The sequence below is a fragment of the Trichechus manatus genome, unplaced genomic scaffold, assembly GCF_000243295.1.
Source record: "Trichechus manatus latirostris isolate Lorelei unplaced genomic scaffold, TriManLat1.0 scaffold00228, whole genome shotgun sequence".
Taxonomy (NCBI): domain Eukaryota; kingdom Metazoa; phylum Chordata; class Mammalia; order Sirenia; family Trichechidae; genus Trichechus; species Trichechus manatus.
This window is the reverse complement of record NW_004444164.1, coordinates 2876042-2886075: the sequence shown is the minus strand read 5'-3', so window position 1 is coordinate 2886075 and position 10034 is coordinate 2876042.

Genomic DNA, 10034 nt, shown 5'->3' with positions numbered 1-10034 from the left:
CAGGATTGGAGGAAGACTCATTAACAACGTGTGTTATGCAGATGACACAACCTTGCTTGCTGAAAGTGAAGAGGACTTGAAGTACTTAGTGATGAAGATCAAAGACCACAGCCTTCAGTATGGATTACACTTCAACATAAAGAAAACACAAATCCTCAAAACTGGACCAATAAGCAACATCATGATAAATAGAGAAAAAATTAAAGTTGTCAAGGATTTCATTTCACTTGGATCCACAAGTAACATCCATGGAAGCAGCAGTCAAGAAATCAAACGACTCATTGCATTGGGCAAATCTGCTGCAAAAGACCTCTTTATAAAGTGTTGAAAAGCAAAGATGTCACCTTGACGACTAAGGTGCACCTAACCCGAGTCATGGTGTTTTCAATGTCCTCATATGCATGTGAAAGGTGGACAACGAATAAGGAAGACCGAAGAAGAATTTATGCCTTTGAATTATGGTGTTGGCGAAGAATATTGAATATAACATGCACTGCCAAAAGAACAAACGAATCTGTCTTGGAAGAAGTACAAACAGAATGCTCCTTAGAAGCAAAGATGGAGAGACTATGTCTCTCATACTTTGGACATGTTATCAGGAGGGATCAGTCCCTAGAGAAGGGCATTATGCTTGGTAAAGTAGAGAGTCAGCGAAAAGAGGAAGACCCTCACCGAGAAGGATTACGCAGTGGCTGCAATAATGGGCTCAAGCGTAACAATGATTGTGAGGATGGCACAGGACCAGGCAGTGTTTCATTCTGTTGTACGTAGGGTCCCTATGGGTCGGAAATGACTCTACAGCACCTAACAACAATGACAAATTTCATTTAACCCTCAAAACATCCCAGCATAAATGTAAGAGATGATTCATTTAATTTTAGCTCAGCATTTGATTAACTTGATTTCTACTTCTATAAGCTCAAATCCCTATCGTGTTCACTGAGTGTACAAAATGCAAACTAAGTCTGTTCTCAAGTGTTCAGTATTTCAAATGTCTTGCTTGTAGTATTAAGCAATTTCAAAATCCAATTAAAAGGCAAAACAAGCAATTAAAAAGAAAACAAATCCTTGCCACATGTCAGTCTCATTATTTATTCAACATACTTATCTCTAATTAAAATGACACCTAGAGTACTCCATACATAGCCATTTATTATTTCTTACCTGAATTCATATTTCTTGTTCTCATGTAAGGAAACCTACATCTTAAAATTTCCTCTTTGTTCATATCTCATTTTCTAGTGATTATTTGTGTATCTGCAGGACCACTGAAATAAAATTTCTTAAACATATGCGTGAGACACTATAAGGTTTTACCTTGTTTGTAAAAGAAAAAAGATCCATCTGTATAAAATAAGTAATATGTTTTCTAGGTATAAGTTCATTCTCAAACAGGTAAAATAAAAATCATACAGAATATCTGTCAAGATATTGAATTTTTAAATAAAGTGATGTAGTATTAATCAGTGGTATCAACTCAAGGCTAAATTCATATTTCAATAAAGGATGCCATATGGACACTCAAACTGAGTAGATATACCATAAATACATATTTGACAACCAATACGTATATTGGTAAAGATCTAATATCTTGACCTATCAAAAATCCTAAATTGATTAAAAACTTGGTTAGTGACATTTTTTCCCACATTTGTGTTTGGGAAGAAATATGTATATTTGGATAAGGAAGTGCTGACAAAGTACTGAATTTTACACAAATAACGCACACTTTACTCATTTTTTGCCGATCTTGCAACCCCCTAATGCATTCATTTCCTAGGTGAGCTATGTGTACTATAGGTGTGGGCATGTTATTTATGTGGGTAAGTTATTTGCAAAAAAATATGTTAATGACTTTTTTAACATAGAAATAAACTATTCTACCTTAATTAATAAAAAAACTTTTTTATCCTTATACATATCATAATCATTTGAGTGTCAATATTTTCTGACTTTGAGTCATTATGCAATTTATTTTAAATAACACTTTTTCTGATCTCTACCATCTTTTTGTCCCTGCTTCAGATATTTTAGGTTTTTTTTTTTTTTACTATAATGGTCTATATAAATTGTTTTTCTGATGATGTAGTGGCATATCACAAATACAGATATTTGTTAAATTGTTTTATTTAGGGAAGTAGCACATAACTTCCTTTGCAAATTATAGAATTTGAAATTTCTGTTTTACTATTTACATCTGCCATTCTGTCCCTTTTCCTGTATTAAGGGAGGGAAGAAAGGAATGAGAGAGAGAAGCAGATAGATAAAGAAAGAAAGAAGGAGGAGGGAGAGAAGGAGGGGAACAGAGAGAAAAAAAGGGAGCGGGAGAGAGACTAATTCTTTACAAGCAGTTTATTTTCAGTAATATTAGGTATTTTCTTAACACTGTTAAATCAAATTGTGCCTAAGAAGATATTAGTTAACCCATACACATTTTCTCTTCATGCCCTAATTTTTCAATTTCTTAGTGCTCTTTATAAAAAAATAATATTTCTTTCTTCTCAAGCACCATTAATTCCTTGAAGATTAGAAACTGTACCATATATTAGGATTATTTCCTTAATGACCAGAAATGATATATAACACTAGGATAGAAATAAACCTAAATGATCATCAGATATTCAATTCTCCTCTATAATCCCTTCATTAAATCATTATCATCCAGCCTTTACTCAAATACCTCTATTGAAATACAGCCTTCCTTTTTAAACCATTTCAAATATCTGAAATATATGTCTTACCTAGAACAAAAATAACTGTTCTTATATTTTTCACTCATTGCTTCTTGACTTGATAAACCAGGATAAAGTAAAGGTACATATTCCCAGTTGTGGTTTTGAGTATTATTCACTTCACAAACATTTACTTAATGCTACTCTGTACCACCCTGTGTTAGGTACTGGGGATACAGAGTTTAAAAAGTGCCCTTCAAAGTTGTGTACAGTGCAGTGGAGAAGACTAAGACAATATGAGATGATTACAACGTGCTTTGATAAACACTCTCATAGGAGTGAAAGCAGGTAGTTTTGTGATCACATGGTATTCTACTTAATTCATCATAGGTAGAGCAAGAAAATAAGACTCTAAATATGTCCAGGTCTCTTTGTCTTTTGTTCCTATTTCGATCTGCAGTGAGGGTAGTACTATGTCCCTGTAAGAGAAGCCCTGGTGGCTCAGTGGTTGAAGTGCTCGGCTGCTAACTGGAAGGGTGGTAGTTCTAACCCACAAGCCACTCTGCAGGACAAAGATATGGCAGTCTGCTCCTATAAAGATTATATAGCCTTGGAAACCCCCTGGGAAAGTTCTACTCTGTCCAGTAGGGTCACTATGAGTTGGAATCAACTCAAACGAATGGGTTTTGCTGATGTCCCTGTAAACTCCCATCATCTCTAGTAGCAGTGAGTCCCTTTCTGTGATGGCCATATCCTTTTTATACATAATATCTCTCAACAGGGAGGAGAGGCACAAATCACTGTAATAGTAGATACATCTGTTACTCCGTGGTACTGAGATAGATTTTCTAATATTTTTAGGTTCTCTTTGTTTCTTGGATGTTGCTACTTTTACAGAAGAGTTATTTACCCTTCCTATCCTGTTCTGCCTTAGGCTCTTCCACTCTTTAACTTCTTTAATTAATTGTCCCTCATTAACTTAGCATTTTGTATTTCATAGTGACAAATGTTACTCTTGACTTTCCTCTTATCTTTCAGACAGATTCTTCTCTATCCCCTTCACTCGTTTCTCCTTATTGATATCAGATTGCCTCAGGGCTGTGTCCTGGATCCGACAAATTTCTCTCTACATATTTCTTGCTGATGATCCCATTTATTGCTAGGGCTTTAAAAACAATTTGCGTGCTTAAAAAGTCCTAAAGGTTTACTTTGGCCAAGGCTAGCTTCTCTAGATTCTTATACTCAACTACATATTTGACATTTTCATGTGGACTTTTCCACAGGCATCTGAAATTGATTATGCCTGATTCTGAATTTTTTCTCTCCTTCGCCTCCACATCCAACCAGTTTGATTCTAAATTCAAAATATGACTTTATTCTATTTACATCTCTCCCTCTTTACTGCCACCACCTGCATGCATGCCACCACTGTCTTATGACTGGATTATTGCAAATCTTCTTAAATAATTTCCTCTTTATCACCCTTTAAACCCTCTAAATTTAAAAAAAAAAAGTGCAAATCAGTTACTCCTTTCCTTAAAAGTTTTCAATGGCTTGCCATTATATTTAGGATGAGATACAAATTTAATAATAGAGCCTGACCAGTACTTACGTTTGTATCTCATCCCATGATCCTCTCTCCAGAGCTAACTTTTCCCTAGTCTCATTTGTATTCTTTATTTCACCAAAGGCATCAAGCAATTTTCTGTGTTACATTTTTTTTCCTTAGGCTAGGAATGTCCCTAACACATTTATTGCACACCTGAATGTTACTCCTTCTTCAGGTCATATTTTAGGTGGCACAATTTTATGGAGGGAACCATGGTGGTGCAGTGGTTAAGAGCTTGGCTTTTAACCAAAAAAGTCAGCAGTTCGAATCCAGCAGCCACTCGTTGGAAAGCCTATGGGGCAGTTCTACTCTGTCATACAGGGTTGCTATGAGTCGAATCAACTTGATAGCAATGCTTTTTTTTTTTAATGGAGAGCTTCCCTAATACAACACTCTCTTGGTTGATGATTCATAGGATGTTTTACTGTTGACTTTTTTTATTATGCTTATATTTAAGATTTACTTATTTAAAGCCACTCTTCTCAACTAAAGTAAAAGCTCCATGTGGGCAAGGACCAAATTTGTTCACTTAAAGGAATAAATCTAATTCACTTAAATGAATGTGCATTCTGTTTTTTAAAATAAAAGTTTGCAGTTTTCATATTAAATGAGGCCTTATAGTTTCCAGCAAAATCACTGTCACCTCACTTTACTAGATTTCACAGTATTATTTGACACAAGTGATTATATTATGCCCGGTGTTTAGAATATTGCCTATCTCATGGTAGATTCTTAGTAAATATCTGTTGTACAAATAAGTAAATGAAACTTTACTGAGAATAAAAACTAGACCACAGTGTTATTTTTTTCCTCAAGTTACTTATTCTTTCCCCATGAATTTTTGAATTTTTAAAACAATATATTTTTTTTTACCTTTTTGATTCCAGGGTGCAGTGAATTACATGGTGAGGTCAAAGACAGACTGATCTGCGTTTCAATTTCGCCTGTACCACTTCATAGTCTTGTAACTAACAAACTCTAATTTACTCTATTTAGCCTCACTTTTTGTTTATAAAATGGCAATACCAATGTATATCAAACACATTTGGTAGCAAATAATTTCTCAGTAAATCATAAGTGTTGATTTCCGAAGGAGACAGTAAGTATTAGAGCAAATTTGAAACCACATAAACTTTCCTTACATTATCTCATTAGTGTATCATAACCCTCAGATGCAAGATGCTGGTGGTATTTCAGATAGGATTATTGTAAGAAGTAAATAAGATTGGGTAAGCAAGACATCTGGAACATGCCTGCTACTTAAGTGCTCAATAAATGATTTTTTTTTCCATTAAGATCATTACTATCATCATCATCAAAAAAAAAAAAAAAAAAAATCCAAGAAGAGAATTACACCATAGTTTGACTTTGTAATTTCCAATTTGTCATATTGTAATATGACAATTTTCTGAGTAAATTTTTTGCCAGTGGAGAAGGATTTGGTCTGTTTTACTGAGTTAATGGAAGAACAATATATACCTTGGTTTATTTTTGCAGGATAGCAAGATGTTTTGCTAAGAGGGAGACATTTTGTGTATTTTAAAAGTTTATATCTGCTAAAGTAAATTTTACAAGTAGAAAATTTGCACATCTTTTTAATAACTCAAGAAAATTTCTACTAATAGTAATAAAAGCAAAAACAATTCAAATAAGGTGTTCTTATCTGTTTTTAATTTACTTTTGCAGCATCAGCCTGTCATTTTACATCGAGTGTCCATATCCCAAAGGACTCTTTCCACTCTAGCCATCTAAACACAAGTTATTGCATGTGTGTATAATTTTAATAATAAATGGATAAAGTAGAAGATTTTAAATTATGAAGTTGCATGTTTTTATTGGAGTAAAACAACAGATAATTAACCCAAACATGCTATTTGCTCTTTAGCAATTTGAGTTCTTAGAACAAGAATATTTTCATGGTGAGTTGGAAACAGATTCACTCTTTAAAACAATTGAAGTATATACGAACTCTCAGTTTTTTGGAAATGTAAGCTCTCTTACAACTTTATCCAAAATTTATAAACAATATTTTATAAAAAATACAACTTTTTATTTTATATGACCCTACGTTTTGTAATTCTTTGTATAAATCTGTATTAAAATAAAATAGTAGCAAGTTATCATTTTATATTTGAGACTCTTTCTTTTACCTCCATATCAAAGTGAGTCAAAAATAGATATTCCCACAAATTTGATATTTGCTTCCAACATAAATTAGAATATATAAGCAATTTCTCAGAGCTCCTCATTATTTAGTTTACTCAAAGATTCTGCTATTTTGGGATGCATAGATAAAGCACTTAGTTATAAACTCAAAGATTAAAGGATAGAGTGGGGAGAACTAAGAATTATGAACTTCAGTTTTTAATGTGTACAACATAAGATAATCGTCTGCTTTATCTTTTTCACAATTTGAGTAACGGGAAGGAAATTGCTTCATAAACTGTGAAGTCCTAAAAACATAAAATGTTGCCAGATTATTATTATTGTTATTGCATCAACAATAGTACATTTATAATCATAAATTGCATATAATAGGAAAGCAAACCACATGGACTAGTTAATGTCTCCCAGTGAAAATATAAGTCATGACATAAATTATAGTCAATTCAGTCATAAAATCATCTAAGTCACGAGTGGGAAGAGGATGCCATGGGGTATTTTGACCAAGTAATAGAGTTTAGTTTATAGAAAGAGATATTTAAGAGTTAAAAGCATAGCTAATTAAAATAATCAGTTTTTTTGGACACCAAGTTTACAATTTTTATTTTATTTTATCAAAAAGCAAAATCAATAGCAAAAATTAAACTCAAAGGAATAATACAGGTGAAATGTTTAAGAGTTATAAGGAAGTGGGCCTTTATTTAGTCCTTCCTGAAGGAGCACGTTTTGAATATTAAGCATAATCATGGTTAATAATAGATTTAAAAAGAGTCTAATTGCACTCTGAAGCAGTTCAAGATATTTGTAGGTTCACTCTTTTTTCTCACAGGCCCAGTATCATTTCATTGTGCTTAGCACTTTTGTTTATTGTTCTGGTCAAATATTTTCAGCCCTTATCATGTTTAATCTGCTCTCCAGTTTGTGAGCATGTCGACAGCTTCTGAGCATGTTGACACAGTTGGTTTCACCACCAATCTCCTTCTAATGTTGCTGCCATGCCTTTCTTGCTGAGAAAGTTACTTTTTTAATTGCATATGTATTACTTCTGCAGAAGTCTTGCCAAGAAATATTTTAAACTTTGATTTTTTTATTGTTGTTGTTGAAGTTATACACAGCTAAGCATACACCAATTCAACAATTTCTACAACTCAGTGAAATCGATTACATTCTTCAAGTTTTGCAACCATTCTCACCCTCTTTGTCTTACTTGTGCCTCTCCCATTAATATAAACTCGCTACCTCTTAAGGTTCCTGTCTTACCTTTCGAGTTGCTGTGGTCAATTTGATCCCATATAGATGGTTCTTTAAAAGAGCACAATGCTCAAGATGTTCTTGACTAATTAAACTAATGTATTGTTTGGTTTAAAGAAGACTTCAGGGGATATTTTTGGTTTAAGGTTTAAAGATTATATCACGGCAATCATTTCAGGGATTCATGCAGCCTCAATAGATCCAGAAAGTCTGGATTCCGTGAAAATTTTAAATTCTGTTCTGCATTTTCCCCCTTCAGATCAGGATTTTTCTATAGAATCTTTGATCAGAACATTCAGTATGGGTAGCCAGGCACCATCCAGTTCTTCTGGTCTCATGGCAAAGGAGGCATTTGTTCATGGAAGCAGTTAGCCATGTATTCCATTTACACCTATTCCTGACTCTCCTTCCTCCTTTATTGCTCCAGGAGAAGAGAGACAAATTGTGGTGTCTTGGATGGTCACTTGCAAGCTTTTAAGAATCCAGGCACTACACAACAAACCAGGAGGTAGAACAGAAGTGCTAAAATAGATATTTGGTCAATTGACTGGGATGTTCCGTGAAACCATGACCATAATCCTCTAAACCAAGAAACCAAATCCCATGAAGTGTTTGGTTGCACATAAGCAGCCTTAGCAGCTGCTCTTTTTTTTTTTGTAAAAATATATATCATGCAACATTTGCTAATTCATCATTTTACTAGTGTACTACTTATTGACATCAGTTAATTGGCTGTTTGGCACTACCGTTAATCAATGCAAAGTTTTCATCACCATAAACAGAAACTCTATGCTCATTAAGCAATTACTCCCTCTTTCCTCCTCCTTTCCGTCCCTGGTAACCACTAAAAAACTTTGTTCTCTATACATTTGCCTGTTTTTATCTTGTTATATAAGTGAGGTCATACAATATTTATCCTTTTGTGATTGACTTATTTTACTCAATATAATATCTTCAGGCTCCATCCATGTTGTAGCATGTATCAGGATTTCATTTCCCTTTCTGGTTGAGAAGCATCCCACTCTATGTATGTACTACATTTTGTTTATCTATTCATTTGTTGATGGGCATTTAGGTTGTTTTCACCTTTTGGTTATTATGAATAGTGCTGCAATGGACATGGAGTACATATGTTGTTTGCATCACTGTTTTCAAGTCCTTTGGGTATATTCCTAGCATTAGGATTGGTGGATCATATGCTAGTTTTAGTTTTTTGAAGAACTGCTGCATTGTTTTCCACAATGACTCTACCATTTTGCATACCCATCAGCAATAGGTAAGGATACCAATTTCACCACATCCTTGTCAACATTTGTTATTATTTATTTTAATATTAGCCATCCTAGGGGGAGTGAAATTGTATCTCATTGTGGTTTTGATTTGCATCTCCCTGGTGGTGATGTAGTTATAGTGCTCAGCTGCTAACTGAAGGTCGGCGATTTGAACCTACCAGCAGCTCCGCAGAAGAAAAATGTGGCAGTCTGCCTCTGTAAAGATTTACAGCCTTGGAAACCCTATGGGTCAGTTCTATTCTGTCTTATAGGGTCTCTGCAAGTCAGAATTGACTCAGTGAGAGTGGGTGGATGGCTAAAGTGTTCAGCATCTGTCCATATTTGTTGGCCATTTAAATTTCTGCTTTGGTAAAGTGTCTGTTCATGTCCTTTGCCCATTTTTTAAAACTGGGTTGTCTTTTTGTTGTTAAATTGTAGTTTTGTATGTATTTTACATATCAGACCCTTATTGGCTGTATTGTTCCTGAAGATTTTTTTCCCAGTCTCTTGGTTGTCTTTTTACTCTTTTGATAAAGACTTTTGATAAACTTACATATTTAAATTTTTATGAGAGCTCAATTATCTATTTAGTATTTTGCTGATCATGCATTTGTTGCTGTGTTTGATAATCCATCATTGAAAAAAATTAGGTCCCATACATTGCCCCTATATTTTCTTTCAAGAGTTTTATGGTTTAAGATTTAACATTTAAGTCCTTGATGTGTTTTGGATTAGTTTTCATGTATGGTATGAGGTATGGATTTTGCTTCATTTTTGGAATGTGGAAATACAATTTTTCCAGCACAATTTGTTGAAGAGACTGTTCCTTCCCATTGAATGGACATGGCAACTTTGTTGAAAATCGGTTGACCGTATATGCATAATTTCTGGGTTTTCAATTCTATTCCATTGGTCTAAGTGTCTATCATTAAACTAGTATCAGGCTGTTTTGATTACTGTAGCTAAATAATATGTTTTAAAGTCGAGAAGTGTGAGGTCTTCTACTTTGTCCTTCTTCTTCAAAATTGATTGAGCTATTTGGGGCTTCTTGCCTTTCCATATAAAGTT